At 37.8% G+C, this 24,513-nt stretch overlaps 1 pseudogene; it reads right to left on the reverse strand.

Moving 5' to 3' along the window:
• Window positions 1-15,452: 15,452 nt before the first annotated feature.
• LOC140610984 (casein kinase II subunit alpha' pseudogene) lies at window positions 15,453-16,409 on the reverse strand (annotated as a pseudogene).
• Window positions 16,410-24,513: the final 8,104 nt, after the last annotated feature.

A 24,513-nucleotide genomic window follows, 5' to 3' on the forward strand; every position in this document is an offset into this window, starting at 1 on the left:
TCTATACACTGAAAACTGCACAACACTGCAGAGAAAAAAAAAATGAGTAGACCTAAATAAGAGGACAGACTTATTTCATTCATCAGTTGAAATAATACTTATTACTATTAAAAAGGTATGGGGATGCCTGGGTGGCTCGTAGTTAAGCGTCTGCCTTCATCTTAGGGTGTGATCCTGGAGTCCCAGGATCGAGTACCACACCGGGCTCCCTGCATGGAGCCTGCTTCTCCCTCTGCTTGTGTCTCTGCCTGTCTCTCTCTCTCTCTGTCATGAATAAATAAAATCTTAAAAATATATATTAAAATGATATGCCCTCCAAATTAATCTGTAGATTGAAGGCAATCCTAGTTAAAATCCCAACATATTTTCATAAAACTGACAGCCTACATCTAAAATTCATATGGGTATACAAAGGACCTAGAATAATCAAAATAATTTTGAGTAAAAAACAAAGCTAGAGGACTAAGATCTGCTTTAGAGATTTATTATAAAGCTACTGTGATCGATACAGTGTGGTATTAGCACACAGATAGATCAATGAAACAGAGTATGTAGTCCAGAAACAGACCCACGCACATGGACGACGACAGATTTTTTTTTTTTTAGCTTTACTGAGGTATAATCCACAAATAAAATTGGAAAATATTTAAAGTGTATGATGTGATTTAATACATGTATACATTGTGAAAGGACAACCTCAACTGAATTCACATACCTACTATCTCACATATTTCCCTTAGCTTCTTTTTATTCTTTTTTCATTTTTGGTAAGAATAGTCAAGTTTTACTTTCTTAGCATATTACAATTAAACAATATAGTGTTATCAACTATGGTCACTAGTAGCCCCAGGCAACCACTTTTCTACTCTGTTGCTTCAAGTTTGATTAGATATTTTCTACATATAAGGGATACCATGAAGTTTTTGTCTTTCTCTGGCTTATTTCACTTAGTATAATGCCCTTCAGTTTCATCCATGTTGTCCCAAATGGCAGGATGGCCTTCTTTTCTTTTTTTTGTTTTGTTTTGTTAGCCTTCTTTTCTTAAAGCTGAATAATATTCCATTTTCTTCATAGGAGTTATGCTCCTGGACATTGGTCTTGGAAATAATTTTTGATTGTCAACGAAAGCAAAAATACACAAGTGGGACTACATAAACTAAAAAGCTTTTGCACACCAAAGGAAACCATCCTCAAAATGAAATGGAAATCTATGGAATAGGAGAAAGTATTTGCAAACCATATATAAGTGATTAATATCCAAAATATGCAAGGAACTCCTAGAATTCAATGGCAAAACAAAACAAAACAAAAAATCCAATTAAAAACTGGGCAAAGTCAGGACGCATGGGTGGCTCAGCAGTTGGCTGCCTGCCTTCGGTGCAGGTCATGATCCCAGGATGTGGGATCGAGTCCCACATCGAGCTCCCTGCAAGAAGCCTGCTTCTTCCTTGCCCGTGTCTCGGCCTCTCTCTCTCTCTCTCTCTCTCTCTCTCTCTCTCTCTCTCTCTCAGTCTGTGTCTCTCATGAATAAATAAATCAATCTTAAAAAAATAGAATGGGTGAAGTGCCTGACTAGCCATTTTTCTCTCTTAAAGATAAGCAAAAAGCCAACAGGTATATGAAAAGGTACTCAACGTCACTAATCCTCAGGGAAATGCAAATTAAAGCTCCATCAAGATATTACCTCCTGTTAGGTTGTCTAGTAACAAAAAACAAGCAGTAACAAATGCTGGCAAAAAATGTGCAGGAAAAGGAACCCTTGTGCAATGTTAGGAACGTAAATCGGAATAGCCACTATAGAAAACAGTATGGAGTTTCCTCAAAAAATTAAAAATAGGGATCCCTGGGTGGCACAGCAGTTTGGCGCCTGCCTTTGGCCCAGGGCGCGATCCTGGAGACCCGAGTTCGAATCCCACGTCGGGCTCTCAGTGCATGGAGCCTGCTTCTCCCTCTGCCTATGTCTCTGCCTCTCTCTCTCTCTCTCTCTCTCTCTGTGACTATCATAAATAAATAAAAACTAAAAAAAAATTAAAAATAGAACTGCCATGTGATTTAGCAGTCCCACTTATGGGTTTATGTCCAAAGGAAAGGAAATCATGATCTCAGAGTTAGCTGCACTCCCATGTTCATTGTAGCATTATTCACATTTGCCAAGGTGTGGACAATTGATTTTCAACAAAGTTGCAACGTTGGAGAAAGGATGGGATTTTCAACAAGTAGCAGTAGAAACAATTGTCCATATGCAAAGCATGAAGTTTGATCCCTAACTCATCCTCTAAGAAAAACTAACTCAAGATGAATTCTAGAACTAAACGTAAAACCTCAAACTATAGAACTCGCAGAAGAGAATTGAGAAAATCTATATGGTCTTGGGCTGAGCAACAATTTCTTAGCACTGGAAGTATATCCATTAAGAAAATTGATAAAGCAGACTTTATCAAAATTTAAAACTTTTGCTCGCCAAATAACATTTTTTAAAGATTTTATTTTAAAAAAATAAAGATTTTATTTATTTACTCATGAGACAGAGAGAGAGAGAAAGAGGCAAAGACACAGGCAGAGGGAAAAGCAGACTCCCTTCAGGGAGCCCGACGTGGGACTTGATCCCAGGTCTCCAGGATCACACCCTGGACCAAAGGCAGGAGCTAAACCGCTGAGCCACCCGGGCTGCCCACCAAATGATATTCTTAAGGAGTATGAAAAGACAAACCACAGACTAGGAAAAAATATTTGCAAAGCATATTTCTGATAAAATACCTGTACTGTAAAAAATACAGAGAATTCAAAATGTAATTTTAAGAAAACAATAAAAAATGGAAAAAAAAGAAACTATTTGAACAGACACTTCTGTTCCAAAGAAAATCTATAGATAACAAATGAGCTATGAAAATCTAAGTATCGTGAGTTATTAGGGAAATGCCAATTAAAGCCACAGTGAGATACATCGGTCATAGGCCGGCTATACTTAAAAAGACTGACCACACCAGTGTTGAAAAGGATACAGAAGAACTGGCACTCACACACACTGCGGGCGGAATGCATGATGGTAAGCACTTTCAAAAAGAGTCTGGCAGATTCTTAAAAAGTTAAATACGAACTTATAATGTGATCTAGCTATTTCAGTTCTAGCTATTTACCCAAGATAAATAAAAACATATGTCTACACAAAGACATGTACATGAATGTTCAAAAGAGGCTTTATTTGCTATAGCCCCAAACTGGGAACAACCCAAATGTTCATCTCGAAATAATTACACTGAGTGAAAGAAGCCAAACAAGGAGTACACACTGTATGATTCCATTTATATAAAGCTTTAGTGAAGGCAAGCTAATTTATAGTACAGAAACCAGGTCAGTGGTCATCCACGGATGGGAGGACCACTGAGGAGGAATGTGGGGATGAGATTACCAAGGGAAACAAGAAGATTTCTAGGTAACAGATAGGTTCACTATCTTGATTGTGGTGATCGTTTTACAGGTGTTAGGATCTATCAAAATTTTTTGAATTGTACATTTTAAGTCTGTGCAGTTTATCGCATATTTTACCTCAGTACAACTCTTAAAAAGGTCCTTTGAAAACATGTTATTTATAATTTAAAAATGTCATTTGAAAACCCATTAACTTACCCCTACACTATAATAAACATACATTTATTACCTAATAGAGAACCACTGTGTGAACCACTACAGTAGAATAAAAAAAGAAAAAAAAAAAAAAGGACACAAGGAAAGTGTGCATATAGATATTAGGACTTGCAAATCAGTCTAACACCAGTGATGAAGACTAGGGTGAAATTTTTTAAGACATTCTTCTCATGCACAGTGTTTACTACATTCAGTTAGGATATAAACCTGACCATCTGAGTGCACCTTACTAGATGGGTTTGTTACTGTACAAATACCAGGATCATTTCAAACTTTGTTGTGTTTGCTGGCAGAAATTAAAACCATTTCTATGATGAGACTCCATTCTAATTTCTACCTATTCTATTGCTTTCTGGATGTTTGATATAAAAGTTAGCTTCTACCCTAAAGGTCCGCAAGGTCAACAAGTGAACATTTATGATGCAACACTGTTGTGGCTACAGCGAGGCAATTGATCTTGCATAGGGGCAGAGAGGGTCAGGCGAAGCTTTAGAGAAGATGTGAAATGAGAACTGTGACTTGAATTAAATACAGGTATTTTCCTGAAAGGTAAGAAAGAGCTCATTTCAGAAGGAAGTGTCTTTTCTTGGTTAGAAGCACCTTCAAAAATTCCTCCTTTTTAGTCCTTGGTACTTTTTTTCAACTGTCATCTCCAACCTTGTGTTGACTACCAGTTACTGAGTTCTAATGTAGGATATCTCACTCTTACATTAGCTTTGCAGAACGGATAATGTTACCCCCATCTTATAGGTGAGAAAATGTGTCAATCGTGTTAGGCTAAGGTACTATACAGTCTTGGTGATTATAGCAATAGGGTTTATTTCCAGCTCACATTATAGGTCTTCATTGTGGATGCATTGTGTCTACGCTCCGTGTCTTCTGTTTTTCAAGACCGCAGCTGAAGAAACAACTATCTGGTACATACCAATCATGTAATGGAGAAAAAGACCAATAGTAGAACCAAAAGATGGCTCTCAAAGCAAGATAGGAAGTCCAAGCCTCTCAAGAAAATCTACCATGAGCCACATGCCATGGGAAGAAATATGTCGTTCTTTCACTGTGGAGGGGTAGCAAATATTTGGAACTTCGGAAAACTAAGTTTGAGAAGTTTGTGTAACTTGTAGGCCATATAGATGAGTGGCATAGGCAGAGTTCAAAAATGGTTTGTTCATTGTCAAAACCTTTTTTGTTTGTTTGTTTGTTTTTTGTTTTTTTTTTTTTTTTTTTTAAAGTAGGCTCCATGTCCAGCATAGAGCCCAGTGTGGGACTGGAACCCACGACCCTGAGATCAAGATCTGAGCTGAAATCAAGGGTTGTAGGTTTAACCGATTAAGCCACCCAGGAACCCCCAAACATCTGCTTTTTACACTATCCCACACTGCCTCCCTAATGGGTCTCAAAGGAACAGGTTAAGACTAACTTTAAGTGTAGGGAATATCCTTGTCAGGGAAGAGAAAATCTAAGTAGTGTGTGTGTGTGTGTATAGGCACAAGTTTGCATGTGTGTGAAATAAAGAGATGAGTAGAAAAAGAGATACATATGTGAACTAGAGAGAAATAAAAACAGGGATTGATTGCTTGGCCTTCCCCCCAGTTCTACAGCTATAGTAAAGAACAACTTCTGTATTTCTCCACAAATTTATCACGCCCCTCCCCTGAATATGGAGAATATTACACAGGAGTTTGAAGCTGTTTAATATACCTTCAATGTACGGCAATACATTGCTTGGCATTTAGTAAGTAGACCATGCACAGAGTGCTAAACTAAGTATTTCAGAGAGACACCAAGCCATAAAAAAACAATATTAGAGCTCAGGCCACCCAAACAACAAATGCTTAAGCCTGACAAGAACTACTACAGATGCATTGCTAATTGGGAAGGTATCCCCAACCCAAGTTCATCTCACCTGATGTCTATTGCTAGTAGGAGTCTGCAGACTCAACTACTATGCTATCCCTCATTCAAGGGGGATAGCATAGTCAAGTGGTTCCATTTACCATTCTGCCTTGGGCAACTCATCTTAGACTCCCAGTTTTCCTTCCCCAGAGAAATACACAAGTATTTCCATACTAAAACAGGGAAATGCAACACAGAGGCACTGGCCTATGTCTGGAGCTTCAGCATCAACAAATAGAGGCAGTCCTTCAGTAATCATCTGAGTCCTCATCATTCTCTTGTGTCCATGGATGGTTCTGGGAGAATGTCACTTGCCAAAGTTAAACTTTGAGATATTTCCCTCTAAATCATCATATAAATGGAGCCAGCTGTATATAGCCAAGAAGGGACAACAGTTAAGTGGCATTCTAAGCATGATCGAACCAATTTTCTTTCCTTTGTCAAGGAATGCTGTCACTTTAACTCTGCACTTAAGGCAAGTTTTAAGAAGCCATTGCTAACAGTTTCTAGGGACAACTGTTAAAACTCTAAGTAAATCATAACATTATATAGAATAAGTACCAGTCAGCAGAGGTCAGAAGAAAAACAAGACATAAAAGATAAAATTTTATTTTGAGATGGTAGTGGTGTGATTCTCAGCTGGAGGGCTACTGTGTCCACCAGTCAAGTGTGTTGGGGGCACAGCTTGTGAACTAATGGGAAATCTTTTTGAATGGAAGTCTACTGGGGCTCCTAGGAAATAACTGAACTTATATCCAATAATGGGGTTTAGATAACCCCAGGTCTGCCTGAAAAACTGGACAGGCTGACAGAGTGTATCACAGGAAGAGAAGGGTACGGAGCTTGCCAACAGCAAGTGAACTCTACAAAGAACAGCAGCATTCATGGTCAACGTAGCTCAGAGAAAACATATTTGCATTGATGGTGCAAGGAGTGTTTAAGTATAAACTGAAAGTGCAAAGCAGTGAAGAATAGAAGGGTGGACATCTCATAAGGGGAGAGTGATAAAGAGGATGTTAATGTGATTGTATTTTTACCAATGGGTTGCTTAGGTAGTGGACATTCTGAAATTATAAATAGTAATAGGGAGAAATAAAATCTGACACAAATGAAGATACTTCATATCTCAAAATAGATAAAACAACTATAGTTATTCCTTTCCTGCTGGCAGGTATTAGGAAATGAATATCAGAGCAAAGCACATACTGAATGAGAATTGAAAAGGCACCCAAAGTAGAGGACTAAGAAAGTTCTCTTAAGGACAGCACCAAGAGAATTCTCCAAACTGAGCCCCGGGTGGGGGGATTATTTCCAAAGTTAATATAAGGAACAGATATGCAGGAAGTTAAATGAGGTCCATGTGATTATTACTTTTTTAGGTATTTTAATTAAGTGAGCTACTAGGACTGGGTTAGAAATTCCAATTTTGGAGAAAATATTACTGACTTGAATTGTTATATTTTACATAGTAAAACAAGAACCAAAAGCCATAAAGGAGATGATAATAAAGACATTTTACTATATCACATACAAACATGTATAGACCAAAAAAACTATACAAAAAAAAATGCACTGGAAAATATTTGAATACATTGAATATAAAATAGTTATTTTTTTAATATATTATATCAAGAAGAAAAATCTCAAAGAACCTAATCTTATACCAAAGGAGCTAGAAAAATAACAAAAGAAGCCTAAAGCCAGCAGAAGGAAGGAAATAATAAATATTAAAACAGAAATAAATGATATAAAAAGTAAAACACAAAACAAAAAAACAATAGAACAGATCAATGAAACCAGGAGCTCATTCTGTGAAAAAAATAGTAAAAGGACAAATTCTTAGCCAGACTTATCAAAAATAAGAGAAAGGAACCAAATAAGAGAGGTTAAAATCACAAATCAGAGAGGAGAAAGAAATAGCAACCAACACTGCAGAAATATAAACAATTACAAGAGAATATTATGGAAAATCGTATGCCAACAATGTGGAAGAAAAAGAAAATCCTAGAAACATGTAAACTACCAAAACTGAAACAGGAAGAAATAGACAATGGGAACAGACCATAACCAGCAAAGAAATTGAATCAGTAATCAAAAATTTCCCCCAAAACAACAGTCCAGGGTCAGAAGGCTTCACAGGCAAATTTTACTAAACCTTTAGAGAAGACTCAATAACCTATTCCTCTCAAACTACTCCAAAAACCAGAAAAGGAAAGAAAACTTCTAAATTCATTCTATGAGGCCAGCATTAAAAAAAAAAAAAAATACAAGCCAATATCCCTGATGAACATGGATGCAAAACTTCTCAATAAAATACTTGCAAGCCAAATCCAACAATAGAATCAGTCACTACAATCAGGATTTATGCCTGGCCTGCAAGTGTAGTTCAGTATTCCCAAATCAATCAGTGTGATACACCACATCAATAAAAGAAAGGATAAGAACCACATGATCCTTTTAATAAATGCAGAAAAGGCATCCAACAAAGTTCAACATTTTTTCTTGATAAAAACCCTCAACAAAATAGGGGTAGAGGAAATATAGCTCACCATAATAAAGACCATCTACAGAAAAACCACACAGCTAATATCACCCTCAATGGGAATGAAAAAGGAGAGCTTTTCCTCTGTGTTCAGGAACAAGATAGGGACCATCCACTCTCACCACTGTTATTTAATGTAGCAAGTACTCGAAGTCCTAGCCACAGCAATCAGACAATACAAAGAGATTAAAAGGCATCCACATCAGCAGGAAGAAGTCAAACTTTCACTATCTGTGCATGACATATATATATATAAAGAAAACCCAGAAGACCACCAAAAAACTGCTAGAACTGATACACAAATTCAGTAAAGTCACAGGCTACAAAAGTCAATGTACAAACATCTCTTGCATTTCTATACAGCAATAATGAAGCAGCAGAGACAGTAAAGAATCAATCCCATTTATAATTGCATCAAAATCCCTAAGATACCTAAGAATAAACCTAACCAAAAAGATGAAAGACCTGTACTCTAGAAACTATAAAACACTGTTGTGAGAAATTGAAGAAAACACGAAGAAACAGAAAACATTCCATTGTCATGGATTGAAACAAATATTTTAAAAATATTTCTACTACCAAAAAACAATCAATACATTTAATACAATCCCTATTAATGTTTTAGAAGCATTTTTCACAGAGCTAGAATAAACAATCTTAAAATTGTATGGAACCATAAAAACAAAAACAAAAACAAAAACACCAAAGCAACCTTGAAAAAGAAAACCAAAAGCTGGAGGGGCATCATAATTCTGGACTTCAAGTTTTAAACCTGTAGCGAACAAAACAGTATGATACTGGCACAAAAACAGACACATAGATCAATAGAACAAAATGGGAAACCCAGAAATGGACCCTCAACTGCACAGTAAATTAACCTTTGACAAAGCAAGAAAGAATATCCAATGGGAAAAAAAATCTCTTCAACAAATGGTGCTGGGAAAACTGGACAGCAACATGAAAAAAAAATTGAATTTGGCCACTTTTCTACACCATACACAAAAAGAAATTCAAAATGGATCAAAGATTCAAATGTGAGGCTTGAAACCATCAAAATCCTAGAAAGAACACAGGCAGTCATTTTTTTTAGACATCAGGATAGCAACTTCTTACTAGGTATGTCTCTAGGGGAGAGGGAAACAAAAGAAAAAATAAACTATTGATACTTCATCAAAATAAAAAACTTCTGCACTGCAAAGGAAACAATCAACAAAGCTAAAAGGCTACCTACAGAGTGGGAAAAGATATTTTCAAATGGCATATCCAACAAAGAGTTAGTATCCAAAATATATAAAGAACTTCAAAAACTCAACACCGAAAAAACAAATAATCTCATTTAAAAAGGAGAAAGCATGAATAGACATTTTGCTGAAGACATACAGAGGGCTAACAGACACATGAAAACATTTTTATATAGAAGATATATTCTTACAGGGCAGCCTGGGTGGCTTAGCGGTTTAGCACCGCCTTCAGCCCAGGGTGTGTTCCTGGAGACCTGGGATCGAGTCCCATGGCGGGCTCCCTACAGGGAGCCTGCTTCTCCCTCTGCTTGTGTCTCTGCCTTTCTGTCTCTCTATGTCTCTCATGAATGAATAAATAAAATCTTTAAAAAAAAAGATATCCTTATATGTAAGAAGTGATATATATTTTTTCCAAGGGAATATTCCTTAGCCATAAAAAAATGAAATCTTGCTATTTTCAATGATGTGAATGGAACTGGAGAGTATGCTACTAAGTCAAATAAGTTAGAGAAAGAAATACTGTATGATTTTATTCATGTGTGAAATTTAAGAAACAAGAGAAACAAAGAGGAGAAAAGAGAGAGGGAGGCAAATCAAGCAACAGACTCTTAACTATAGAGAACCGATGGTTACCAGAAGGGAGATGTGTGTGGGGTGGATAAAACTGATGATTGGGATTAAGGAGGGCACTTGCTGTGATGAACACTGGATGTTGCATTAAAGTGTTGAATTACTAAATTCTACTCCTAAAAACTAATATTACATTCTATGTTCAATGGAATTTAAATAAAAACTTTTAAAATTAGAAATCTTAAAATATTTCAATAGGTTTAGTTATTTGAATAAAATATAAATATGTGGATATATTTAGATATAATTTGAATATAAAATAAAAAGTTAATATCAATAATAAAGAGCTTCTAGAAACCAATAAGTAAAAGGTAAATAACCTAATTTAAAAAATGGATAGAAGAATGGGACTAGACAATTCACAGAAGAAATCCTAGTGTTCAATAAACATAAAAATCTGACCTTTCCCTCCATGGTTCTTTATCCCCTCTGGTCTCTTGGCGTGCATCTTGCTGCTGCTTTAGCATGAGCTCTGGCCTAAATTCCTGGTCATTTGGTTCCCCTGATGATTTCATCAGACTCTGCTTATAGACAGAAAATATTATAAAAATCCCACTTTTTCTGGTTCAGCATCTGGGTGAAAGTACTACAAGGTAAGGGTGTCTTTCTACCTCTGAAAGACAGTCTTTAATGGCATGACTACAGTTACTTTATTAGCAGAATCTCTTTTCTCTACCTTCTTAAGAACGCTACTGTCGCCTACATCTCAGCCCAATTCCCATGATATGCTCTTATCTTTTACCTACCTTTTAAAATAACCTATGCTATCATCAAGAAATTATACAGGGAGGTGGAGGAGTTAAGATGGCAGAGGAGTAGGGGAACCCTGTGCTTGTCTCATCCCTTGAGCACAACCAGAAAGTTATCAAATCATTCTGAACACCCGAAAAATCAATCGGAGGTCTGAGAGAACAAAAACTGCATGCCTATAAGTAGAAAAGTAAACCACCTTTAGGAAGGTAGGACGTGTGGAGTATTGCCTTAAGGGAGATAAAGCTGTGGTTACAGTGGTGAGGACAGAGCCCTGCTTAAGGGGGCTACTGCAAAATAGTATCAGCAGTGGAGCACAGCATCTGAACTTTCAGAAGTCTTTTACCATGGGGGACATGCTGGGCTTGAAGGCGCTGAAGTGGTGAAGTGTGGTGGAATGCCAGGAGTGACAGCATGGTCTGAAGACCTGCTGGGTTGCCAGAACGGGTGGGGCCAACGTGTTGCACTGTTCCCAGGCATACAAACAGGGAAGCCAGCTGAGAACAGGGAGTCTTGGTACCAGCTTTCTGCTCTTTTTTTGCCATCAACTGTGAACCACTGGGCAATCCAGTGACTGCTTACCTCAGATAAGCTAGAGATGGCAAATGACCCTCCCCTGGAGGAATAGCATGGGTCCACTCTGCAGGAGTCCCTAAAAATTTGGTTTTGAAACTCATACACAGCCCTGAGACAAAAAGCTCAGACACAAGGTAAAGGCAGGGCTCTGATGGAAACCAGGGAAACAAGAGGGGTGACTGATTGCTCTTCTGGGAGGATTCACTGAAGAATGGGGAGCTCCAACTTTCATCTCCAGGAGAGAGCAGGGCGTTACCATAGTCATCCAGCTCATCAGCACTGGAAGCCTTCAGGGAGCACAAGAGCACCACCTGGAGGAGCCTGGAGCAACGCCCAAGCACTGCCCCCTGTGCCCTGGAGGAGCATTTCCACTAGAGCAAGTCCACCTGAGAATCAGCCCAACAGGCTCCTCCTCCAGAAGACCACCACATTCCCCTGGGACCAAGTCTAGTGATCACAGGGTGCTGCATAGCTTCAGCTCTAGGGAAAATAGGGTCTAGGATTCTATAGGATAGGATCTTGCTTCCCTTTAACTTTTATTTTTTTACTACTTTTTAATTTATTTTTTCAATTCCTTTATTATTAAAAAAAATATTGTATGTATTTTATATTTTTAAATTTGATGGTTTTCATTTTGTGTGTGTGTGTGTGTGGGGGGGGGTGATCTAGATTCTTTTAGCAAGCAAATCAAAACACACCCAGGATCTAGGTTTTTGTTTTGTTTTTATTTTTTTCCTTTCTACTTTTCTTTTCTGTGCCAAATGACAAGATGAAGAAATTCACCCCAAAAGAAAGAAGATCAAGTAGAACTCACAGCCAGGGACTTATTCTATACAGATGTAAGTAAAATGCCTGAACTAGAATGTAAAAGAACAGTTTCAAGGACAGTAGCTGGGCTTGACAAAAGCAAAGAAGATGCTCCAGAATCCCTTACTGCAGAGATAAAAGACCTAAAATCAAGTCAGGCCAAAAATAAAAATGTTATACCAAGATGCAAATCCAAATGAATGCCAGAAAAATGAGGATGGATGAAGCAGAGGAGCAGATCAGGGATAAACATGATAAAATTATGGAAAATAATGAAGCTGAAAAGAAGAGGGAAATAAAGGTAAAAATGTACCAGAAAGGTAGACTTAGGGAACTCAGCAACTTACTAAGTTGTAGTAACATTCATAACATAGGAGTCCCAGAAAATGAAGAGACTAAAAGGGGGCAGAAGTTTTATTTGAACAAATTATAGCTGAAAACTTCCTTAATCCAGAGAAGGACACAGCCATCAAAATCCAAGTAGCACAGAGAACTCCCATTAAATTCAACAAAAGCTGACCATCGCCAAGGCTTATCATAGTCAAATTTACAAAATACCAGACAGGCAGACAAGAAAAGAATCCTGAAAGCAACAAGGGGAAAAAAATCCTTAACCTACAAGGGAAGACAGACTAAATTTGCAGATCTGTCCATAGAAACTTCTCAAGCCAGATAAAAGAGGCAGGATATATTCAATATGCTGAATGGGAAAAATATGCAGCCAAGAATTCTTTATCCAGCAAGGCTGTCATTCAGAATAGAAGGAGAAAGTCTCCCAGACAAGCTAAAAGATTGCTTGACTACTAAATCAGACTGCAAGAAATTCTGAGAGGAGACTCTTTGAGTGAATTAAAAAAGATCAAAAACAGCAAAGACTAGGAAAGTCAGAGAACATCACCAGAAACATCAGCTCCACAGGTAGCACAATAGTACTAAATTCTTATCTTCCAATAATTACTCTGAATGTAAATGGACTAAATGTTTCAATCAAAAGACATAGGATATCAGAATCGATTAAAAAAAAAAAAAAAAACAAGATCCACCTAAATACTGCCTATAAGAGACTAATTTTAGACCTAAAGTCACCTACAGATTGAAAGTGAGGGGATAGGGAAATATTTATCATACAAATGGACATCAAGAGAAACCCAGAGTAGCTATACATGTATCAGACAAACTAGATTTTAAAAACAAAGACTGTAACAAGAGATGAAGGGCATTATATCCTATATAAATCAATTAATAATAAATATAAAGAAACTCACTGATAATACAATGGTAGTAGGGGACTTTAACACCCCATTTACAGCAGTAGACACATCATCTAATGAGCAAATTAGCAAGGCAACAATGGCTTTAAATGACACAATGAACCAGCTGGACTTAGATATATTCAGAATATTCATCCTAAAGCAGAATATACATACTAAGTGCATGGGACATTCTCCAGAATAGATCACATACTGGGTCACAAATCAGGAGTTAACAAATACAAAAAGATTGAGATCATACTACACATATTTTCAGACTATAATGCTATAACTGGAAGTCAACCACAAGAAAAAATTTGGAAGGACCTCAAATACACGGAGGTTAAAGAACATCCTACTGAAGAATGAGTAAACAAAGAAATCAAAAAGAAATAAAAAAAATACATGGAAGCCGATGAAAATGAAACCACAACAGTTCAAAACCTTTGGCATGAAGCAAAGGCAGTCCTAAGAAGTGTATAGCAATACAGGCCTACTTCAAGAAGGAAGACGTGTCTCAAATACACAACTTAACCTTATACCCAAAGGAGCTAGAAAGGGAGCAGCAAATGAAGCCTAAAGCCAGCAGGAGAAGGGGAATAATAAAGATTAGAGAAGAAATAAATGATATAGAAGCAAACAAAAACTAGAGCAGAGTAACAAAGTGAAGAATTGGTTCTTCAAAAGAATAGAACTGATAAATCCTTAGCCAGACTTATCAAAAAGAAAAGAGAAAGGACTCAAACAGATAAAAATCACAAACAAAAAAAGAAAGGTCATAACCAACACCAAAGAAATAGGACCAATTATAAGAGAATACTATGAAAAGTTATATGCAACCAACTGGGCAATCTGGGAGAAATGGACAAATTTCTAGAAACTTACAAACTACCAAAACTGAGACAGGAAGAAATACAAAATTTGAGTAGATCCATAACCAACAACAACAACAACAAAAAACTGAATCTATAATCAAAAGCTCCCAACAGAGGTCATGGGCTGGATGGCTTCCCAGTTGAATTCTACCAAACATTTAAAGAAGAGTTAATACCTATTCTTCGCAGATTGTTCCAAAAAAATGGAGATATAAGGAAAATTTCCAAACCCATTCTACTTAGCAGCATTACCTTGATTCCAGAATTAGACAAGGACCCCAATAAAAAAGAGAATTGCAGGCTAATATCCCTGATGAACATGGATACAAAATTTTTCAGTAAAACACCAGAAAATAAATTCAAAAGGATATTAAAAGGATTTTCCACCATGATCAAGTGGGATTTATTCCCGAGCTGCAGGAGTGATTCAATATTCACAAATCAATCAACTTGATATACCACATGAATAAAAGAAAGGATAAGAACCGTATGATCCTGTCAGTACATGCAGAGAAAGCATCTGACAGGCACCTGGGTGGCTCAGTCAGTTGAGCATCCAACTCCTGATTTTGGCTCAGGTCGTGATCTCAGGATGGTGAGATCGAACCCTGCATTGGGCTGTATGGTAAACCTGGAGTCCACCTAAGATCCTCTTCTTCTGTCCCTCCCTCCATTCACTCTCTCTCTCTCTCTCTCAAAATCTTTTTTAAAAAAAGAAAAAAAAAAAAGGATTTGAAAAAACACAGCATCCATTCTTGATAAAAACCCTCAACTAACGAGGGCTAGAGGGAACATACCTCAACATTATTAAAAGTGTATAGGAAAGGCCCACAGCTAATATTACCCTCAATGGGGAAAACCGGAGAGCCTTCCGTCTACCTTCAGGAACATGTCCGTCATGCCATATGTTGCCCCCGTTCCCCCACTCTGGGGTCTGTGGTCTACTGGAAAAACAGGCAGCCACAGGCCAAGCCAAGGGACGCAGGGGAGCAACAGTAACCAGCAACCATTTTGCATGCCCTCCACATTTCCCATGCTTTAGGGGTCAGGAGGGAGTCAACAGGAAGCCACAGGCATGTGAACCTTTTACATTTGGAAGTGAGGTGTGATATACGGTGGTGGGCTGCCCTTCGGTTGGTCTGGCTTGTGCTGGCCAAACCTGCCACCATTTTGTGTCTGCTCAGGGACACATGTCTGCTCTCTACACATGTTAAGACGTTTGATTTCATTCCTGTTCTGCTTATAGAAAAGTGGGAGGAACCACAACAGACCTGTCACCTTCCAGGTATTCACCAGGCTGCCGTGTGGCCACTGGAAAGCACAGCATTGACTGCTCCTTCACCACGGGGTAGAAGTAGGGATGCTCCAAGGCCTCTTTGGTGGTTGGTCTCTGTTGATGGTCGTATCGCAGAAGTTTGTCCAGAAGATCTAGGGCCTTAGGGCTGAGGACGTGTCTGTGCTCACTATGGATAAAGTTTTCTGTGAATGTTGTCACAGGACATCTTTGAAGTGCAGATCTAGGTCTATGTGATACTTCTTCAGATACCTGTACAGCTCCCCTGTACCCAGAACCTTGGCAAGGTGAACAAGCTGGTCAAAGTTGTCCTGTCCATGAAGAAGGGCTCCTTTCGAAAGATCATGCTTGCTAACACATAGCCCGAACTCCACAGATCCAAGCTGTGATCATACACCTGATTTCACAAGGAGCTCCGGGCCCTTGAAATCCCTCAATGCTGCATGGACATTACATGGAGCAGGGTGGTGGAACCTGCCGGGCCCCAGTCTAGAAGCTGCAACTTTCTCTGTTGGTGATCTATCATGACGTTGTGAAGTCTCACATCCCTGTGCATGATTCCCTTGCTGTGGCAGTAATCCAGAGCCTTAAGTAGCTCATACATATAAAACCGGATATCAAAGTCTGTCAGGATCTGGCAAAGTTGCTTAAAATCTGTATTATTGATATATTCAAATACCAAAGCTGGTGTCTTTGACACAGTGTCCTTCACAGTGTCAATCAGCTTAATGATAATTGTTCCACCATGAAGTTTCTCTTAACCTCTCGTTTAATCTTCTTTTTCTTCACTGGCTTCAGAACTTTTACAACCCCTCTCTCATTGTTGGTGATGCTAATGGCCTCAAATCCTTCACTATACTTTCCCCGATAAGGATGTCCACTCTCACCATTACTATTTAACATAGTACTGTGAGTACTGTGAGTCTTAGCCTGAGCAATCAGAAAACAAAAAGAAATAAAAGGTATCCAAATCAGCAAGTAAGAAGTCAAACCTTCATTATTTGCAGATGACAGGATACTCTATATAAAAAACCCCAAAAGCTTCCACCACAAAGTTGCTAGGAGTAATACTTGAATTCAGCAAAGTCATAGGATATAAAGTCAATGTACAGAAATCCATTGCATTTCTTTATGCCAATAATGAAGCACAGAAAAAAAAATTTTCAAAGTATCTCACTTTCAATTACACCAAAACCAGTAAGATACCTAGGAATAAATCTAACTCAAGAGGTAAAAAATGTGTATTCTGAAAAGTGTAGAACACTTGTGAAAGAAATTGAAGAGGACACAAAGAAATGGAAAAGCATTCCATTCTCATGGATTAGAACATTGTGTCTATACTACCCAAAACCACCTATACATTTAACACAATCCCTATCAAAATATCACCAGCATTTTTCACAGAGCTGGAACAAACAACCCTCAAATCTGCACAGAACCACAAAAGACCCTGAATAGCCAAAGTGACCCTGAGAAAGAAAACAAACAAACTGGAGGCATCACAATTCATATTTTCAGCTAGATTACAAAGCTGTAGTCCTCAAGCCAGTGTGGTACTGGCACAAAAACAGACACATAGATCAATGGAACACAACAGAGAACCCAGAAATGAACCCACAACTGTATGGTCAGCTAATCTTCAACAAAGCAGGAAGGAATATCCAATAGAAAAAAGACAGTCTCTTCTACAAATGGTGTTGGGAGAACTGGACAGCCACATGTAAAAGGATGAAACCAAACCACTTTCTTACATCAGACACAAAACTAAATTCAAAATGGATAAAGGCCTAAATGTGAAACAGGAAACCATTAAAATCCTAGAGCAGAACCAAGACAGAAACCTCTTTGACCTCAGGTAGCAACTTCTTCCTAGACATATTGCCAGAGGCAAGAAAACAAAAGCAAAAATGAACTATTGGGATTTCATCAAGATAAAAAAGTTCTGCACAGTGAAGGAAACAATCAACAAAACTATAAGGCAACGTACAGAATGGGAGAAGATATTTGCAAATGACCTATCTGATAAAGGGTTAATACCCAAAATCTATAAAGAACTTACCAAACTCAACACCCCAAAAATGAATACTCCAGTCAAGAAATGGGCAGAAGACATGAATAGACATTTCTCTCAAGAAGACACGCAGATGGCTGAGAGATATGTGAAAAGAAGTTCAACATCACTCATCATCAAGGAAGTACAAATCAAACCCATGAGGAGATACCACCTTACAACCTGTCAAATGGCTAAAATTAACAACACAAGAAACAACAGGTGTTGGCAAGAATGTGGAGAAAGGGCAACCCTCTTGCACTGTTGGGAAGAATGTAAACTGATGCAGTCACTCTGTTGAACAGCATGGAGGTTCCTCAGAAAGTTAAAACTAGAGCGACCCTATGATCTAGCAAATGTACTACTAGGTATTTACCCAAAGGATACAAAAATACAGATTCCAAGAAGCACATTCACCCCGGTGTTTATAGCAGCATAATCAACCATAGACAAACTATGGAAAGAGCCCAAATGTCCATTGACTGATGAATGGATAAGGAAGAGGTGGCATATACACACACTGGAGTATTACTCAGCCTCCAAAGAGAAGGAAATCTTACCATTTGCAAAGATGTGGGTGGAGCTAGAATATATTATGCTAAGCGAAATAAGTCAGAAAAAGACAAACACCATATGATCTCACTCATGTGGCATTTAAGAAAGAAAACAAATGAAGATATGGGAAGGGGGAAAAGAAATAAGGAGAACAAAACAAGCTATAAGTGACTCTTAATGATAAAGAACAAATTGAAGGTTGATGGAGGGAGGTGGTGGGGAATGGGCTGGATGGGTGATGGGTATTAAAGAGGGCACTTGTGATAAGCACTGGGTGTTGTATGTAAGTGATGAATCACTGGATTCCATTCCTAAAACCAATATTGCATGACATGTTAACTAAAATTTACATTAAAAAAAAAGAAAATGGGGATCCCTGGATGGCTCAGCGATTTACCAACTGCCTTCAGCCCAGGGCATGATCCTAGAGTCGGGGGATCGACTCCCACATCAGGCTCCCTGCATGGAGCCTGCTTCTCCCTCTGCCTGTGTCTCTGCCCCTCTCTCTGTCTCTCTCATGAATAAATAAAATCTTTAAAAAAATTGTATAAGAAATCCTACCCTGTTACATTAGCATCAAAATCCCAGTTCACTAAAAATTTTAGTAATGCATATGCAAATTTTATGAGATGCAGAGTTGTAAATCATGTAAGTCCATAAACTTGTTTTTAATTCCTTTTCTTTCACTTCTTTGTTATTCTTGATACCATCATCATTATTGTTGTATTTGATGTAACAGGGACAGATGGGAATGTGTGTTAAAATCTGCCACAATGACTGGTTTTGTCCATTTCTTGAATGTTTAATGTCTTTGGTTGTACATATTTCATATAGTTCATTTAATGATTCATGGTCATGATATTAACACTAACAGGATATGATATTAACATTATCATAACCATGATTAACATTCATGGTTATGATATTTTCACTGTGGATATTTAATATTTTGTTAATATATAAAAAAAAAAAACCTTTCTTCTGTGAATACATCCATCTGATATTTTCTGATATTGACAACCCACTATCCCTCTGTTGGCATTTGCCTGGCAGATCTTCTGTTCATTTCTTTGTTTAGCCTCTCAATTTCCAAGGAACTAAATAATTTTAATGCTGCCCACACAGTCTCTGCAAATATTTGCAAATTCAAATAATGAACCAAAACAGGTCTCCCTTTTTGAGGATGAGCACACAGAGAAAAATACCTTTTTATTGGGCTGGGAATCCAGTTGAGCACAAAGGGCAAGAGGGTTCTGGGTGGAAATGCAGGAAGCTCTCCACTTTGCCGAGGGCAGTTCTTGAAATTGTGAGCAGTCATTTAATAATTATGTGGTCTGGGGTGGGTTTCTCGACCTCTCCCTCTCCGGGGTCCACCCAGACAAGGAAAATGACAACATCTACTTTCTAGGATAGATGGAGGGTTAAGTAGGGCACCGCACGTAAAATACTTACAATACCAGGCACACTGTAAGTATTCAGAAGATGTGAGAAGTAGTATCAGGATTCCTGCTGTTCCTCATGTTCCAGTATTTGCTCCCTCCAACTGTGCCCCACTGTCCTGGCAGTTCTGGAACCTGCCACTGGACACTTAGGGCTTCATGACAGGTTAGAGCTGCAGCGGTCTGTAGGAATACGAGCCTGTGAAACCATGCTCACTTTTTTTTCCCTCTCAACTTGGCAGAAAATGTTGTGCTTGACAGGATAAAAATTTTTCACAGGATCAAAAGAAATGTGGAAACAGAGCACCCCAGTTCCCCTCGAGCCTCCCTTCCCAAGGCAAGTTCTGTACTCAGCTTCTTAGGTTACCTTTCCGAATTATTCTGTAAGTCTTTAAAAATAAGGGGGGAAAAAAGTCAAGGAGAAAAAACACAAATGGTACTGTTCTGCCTTTATCCACTGCTCTGCACTCAATACAACCTCTTGCATATGGTACAGACTTTCCCCTGTCATAAATTTACCATAATTTATTTAACCAGCAGCCTACTGATGGGCATTTAAAGTATTCCCTGGCTTATTTTCTTTGCAAAAATAAAAGTCACAATGAGTATCTTTGTACATATGGATATATTTTCTAAAGGGTAAGGTTTTAGAAGTAGAATTCTAGGTCAAGAGCATGAGCATTTTTTTTTTTCGGTAAATAGTGCCAAATTGTCCTCTGCAGAGGTCGTACCAACCCACATTTCCAAGAGTGTCAGAGGGCAGAGAGCTGTTTTCTCCACACACTCTCCAAGTGAATTAGCAAATCTTTTTACCTCTGCCAGTCTGGTAGCTGGAAACGGCATCTCATCACATTTGTCATTTACTTGTGTTTCATTCAGAATGATGGAGATTGGGGGTGTCTGCGTTTGTCACCATCATGTGACAATTGTGGGGAGACAGTGTGTGACTTTGAAGGTCTAGGGCGGTCAGACTGAACCTCCTTACAGAACCATTTTCAAAAGCAAAACTGCACGTTTCTTTAGCCTAATATTATGGTTTCTTTTATTTCATACCTTTAAAAAAAAAAAAAAACAATTCAGTAACATTTCTAAATTGCAGTGGCCGTAAAAGTTCTCAGGGAGTCTTTTACACTTCTATTAATTTTCTTTTCTGTAAAATTATACTAAGAAAATGTAAAGAAGGAAATCCTTTTCTGCTTGCCTACAGCAATTTAAAGGCCAGTGATGAATGGTTAGCTGGGAGACCAAGGCTCCCAAGGCAAGGGAAATAGGATGATTAGGTTCTGTATTCTAAATTAGGAATGTGTACTCTGAATACATAAGCAATCAGATACCCATTTGTGCAGAAAGAAGAGGAACTAAAAATTAATCCATTAATTACAAAAGAATCAAACATAAAAAAATGCGACTTTTTTCATGGAATAAAAATTTCTTCAAAGAAAATTATGCTTTTTTTCCTGCTCAGGGATAAATGAACTGACATACGTATAGACAAAGGACAACATTTTCAGTGTGAAAGCTCAATCGTGAAATGCCAACAAATCAGAATATGGGTTATTCACAGGAGTCATTTTTTAATGAGGTCAGTACCCCTCAAATGAGTTAATATTTATGAGTCAGTGTTTCTATTTATAATCTAAACCTCACCTAGATTTTCTAAAATCTCTATTGTTCTACTTCATTGCTCAGTTACAGACTTTGCAATGACAATTCTCAAATCAACGAGTGGCGCTGGACAATTTTCTTGCTACATTAAACTGGTAAACTGTACATCTGCCCCAATGTTTTCTGTTTCCTACAGTCCTATCCCTTTCTCTATTGACCATTCTGGTTTAATATCACTTTTCCATGATCCATCCTAAACTTTCACTGGCATTTCTAGAAATTAAGAAGAATTAAACACTTTAGAACATGCATCTGAAGACTGCAGTGCTTGATAAATGTCATTAGTAAAGAAAATTAATACTTCAAGTTATTGCTTTGACTACCAATGTTACATATGACAAAGACTGTTAAAAATAATGCTATACAATGCTAATTAACCTGGTAAATTAATCAATGAATAGAGAGGCATTAGGCCAGTTTCTTTAACGAATGTCAAGACACAGTTCCCTTCTGACTTTAGTAGTTTTGACGCAACATGATTCCACCAATATTTACTCATCCTCTTTCCCAAAGCAATAATAAACAGTGGTGTAGAAAACACTTGAAGAAGCATCTGTCCAGTACCTTTTTATGGAAACAGCCTTTCTCCTTCAAACACATGGATGTCTTAAGAAGAGCCACCTCATTCAACCGAACTCTCCCTAAGCCCCGGCCACAGAGAGGAGTACCTGACTCAAGCTGGTATTGGGCTAGGAACCAAGGAAATAAGCAGTCTCTCCAAGAGTTTGAATTTGTGAGATGTAAATCGAGAATGATCAATCTCAAGAGATGATTAGGCAAAACAAAACAAAACAAAAAACAAAACAAAGAACATTGCCTGTGACAAATGTCAGAAGGTAAGAAAAAGATAATAGAATGGATAGTCCACTTTGCTTTCAGATGGATAGGTCAAGGAAGGCTTGCGGGAGTGACATTTGAGCTGAGCCTTAACATATAAGTAAAAGAATTGAACTTTAAGCTTTATGTGTCTCAGAATGGATTTAGTGCAATTTTGAAGTTTCTGTTTCCTTTCTGGAGACACTCATTTCTAAATCACAAGACAGTTAATGGTATACGTGTATTGGGGTATGTGTATATATGTAATACATGGCCATATGTATAAAAAATTAATAAAGTTATATGATTAAGGATATTAACTGCAGCTCTAATCTCATTAGTAAAAAGAAACATGAATAAGTATTTGTAACACATTATATGTATGTATATACACAGAAATAGTTGGTAATGACTACATACTAGGCTATAGAATGGCAAGGGGGTCTGTAAAATCATATTCCAGATACTTCTATGGTTTTTGAGAATTTTTACAGCATATATTTTTTATTTGACTTTTGTTTTAATAAAAGTTTCACATGAACACAGTTTAGAGTTAATAGCTCTCATTTTTAAAAAACAGCATGCCTCTGACCTCCCATATGCCACTATTTCCTGATTTCCAGAGGCAACCACTTTTGAATCCTCTAACAATTTTTTATTAATTTTCATTATTCTAAGTAATTTATTTAAATTGCTTCATCTTGACCTTTGAGTTTTAGACACTATTGACTTCCCACTGTGAAGAATGCGGCTCCCACACATCATTCATACTTCCCATCTCCTATTCACGCAAGATAACAAAATAATTTTTATTAGATCAATGTTCATTTTCAGCTGTGGTATGCAGGATTATTTTGCCTCTTCTATACAAAGGAAACTCTTTACTCCAAATTACTTTATGTATTTGTTTGTTCCTTTATTTTGGTTTATGCCTATCATATTGGAGGCTTTCTCAAATACCTGGTGATCCTTGACTGTCTGCTACAAGTTATGACTGAGCCAGAAAAATGTTGATTAGAAGGTCTACCTGCAGTGCAGACAGATGGGTGTTGAATGTGGATTTCGTTTAGGGTTGTCTACCTAAATTAATCCATTGGGGATAGTGGGTGTCTTCGCTTAGGGGACCAATCATTCCCAGAGACAGTTTATTCCATTCTTGCTTGCAGATATAATCCTAACAGGAGATTTTGGAGAGTCAACATAGAGCATATAAATTTTCACCTCATTTCCCTGCTTACTGTGGGTCCTTCTGTTCTAAATGTGCTTTCAAATAGAAGCAGAACAGAGACCCTTCTATAGAAGACAAACCTGCCAGTGTCGGAGAGGAGCAGGGACCAGGAGAGGAGAGAAGAGACCACTGAGTGCCTGACTTTCCAAAAAGACTTTCAAGGAGAACTCTTGCTTTCAGCCTACTTTTGTCTCTACTTCCACCACTTTGCAGCATCAGCAATTCTGGAACCTTTGCAGGTCTCATGGTATCCATCAGTTGGCTACTTGGCTTTCTCTACTGTGTAATTAGGATTCAGCTTTCTGGGATCTGCTAAATCAATTGTAACTCTTCCATCTGTTCTTCAGCTTCCAACATTTCATTAAGGACATTTCCTCTTCTCTCTCATTGTCCTTATTTATCTACAAACTTGCAAATGATCTCTACCGTCATTTCATTGCATTTTCAGAAGGGAGCAGAGGCTAATGCTTGTTCAACTCAGTGTGTTTAACTTTCTAATTTGCATTTTACAGTATACTTTTATTTTTAAACATTTCAAAATTCGGACTAAGACAGCCATGTCTGTTTATTGTAATCCCCAAACACTAGATTTTCTAGCAACAGAGCTGGAGTCTTTTTTTTTTTTTTTTTAATAAATATAAATGGATACCAGGCAATACGAATGCACTTTAAAGTCATTTTGATAAGGTATTTAATTCAGCCTCCATCCTGGAACTTGGGTAAACTGAGTTTAAAATGCGCACTCTGGGCACCTGGGTGGCTCAGTTAGTTAAGTATCTATCTTTGGCTCAGGTCATGATCCCAGGGTCCTCAGGTCAAGCCCCACATTCGGCTCCCTGCTCAGTGGGAAGTCTGCTTCTCCTTCTCTGTCTGCTCTTCCCTCTGCTCATGTTCTCCTTCTGTCTCAAATAAATAAAATCTTTAATAAAGATAAAAATAAATGTGTACTCTGATGAGTTCTGAATATTTGAATTCTAACTTTTGGAATCAGTATACTGAAAGTTTTCTTTCTTCTTTGGAGGAAACCAGTGTCCAAAAATAAAACAAAACTTGAACATCTGTGAGACCTGAACATCTACCATTCACAAGTTCTGGTTGTATTCACTAAATCTGAGACACTTAAGTTATTGAATACCTGCAAGCATATCCCCATAAATTAATGTTCAGAAATTTAAATTTCAGGGAGAAATGTACTTCTCTCTACACCAAAGAACTGTGCCATCTATCTTAATACTGAAAATTATTTCAATATGC

Source organism: Canis lupus, chromosome 2 (genome assembly GCF_048164855.1).
Source record: "Canis lupus baileyi chromosome 2, mCanLup2.hap1, whole genome shotgun sequence".
Lineage (NCBI taxonomy): Eukaryota > Metazoa > Chordata > Mammalia > Carnivora > Canidae > Canis > Canis lupus.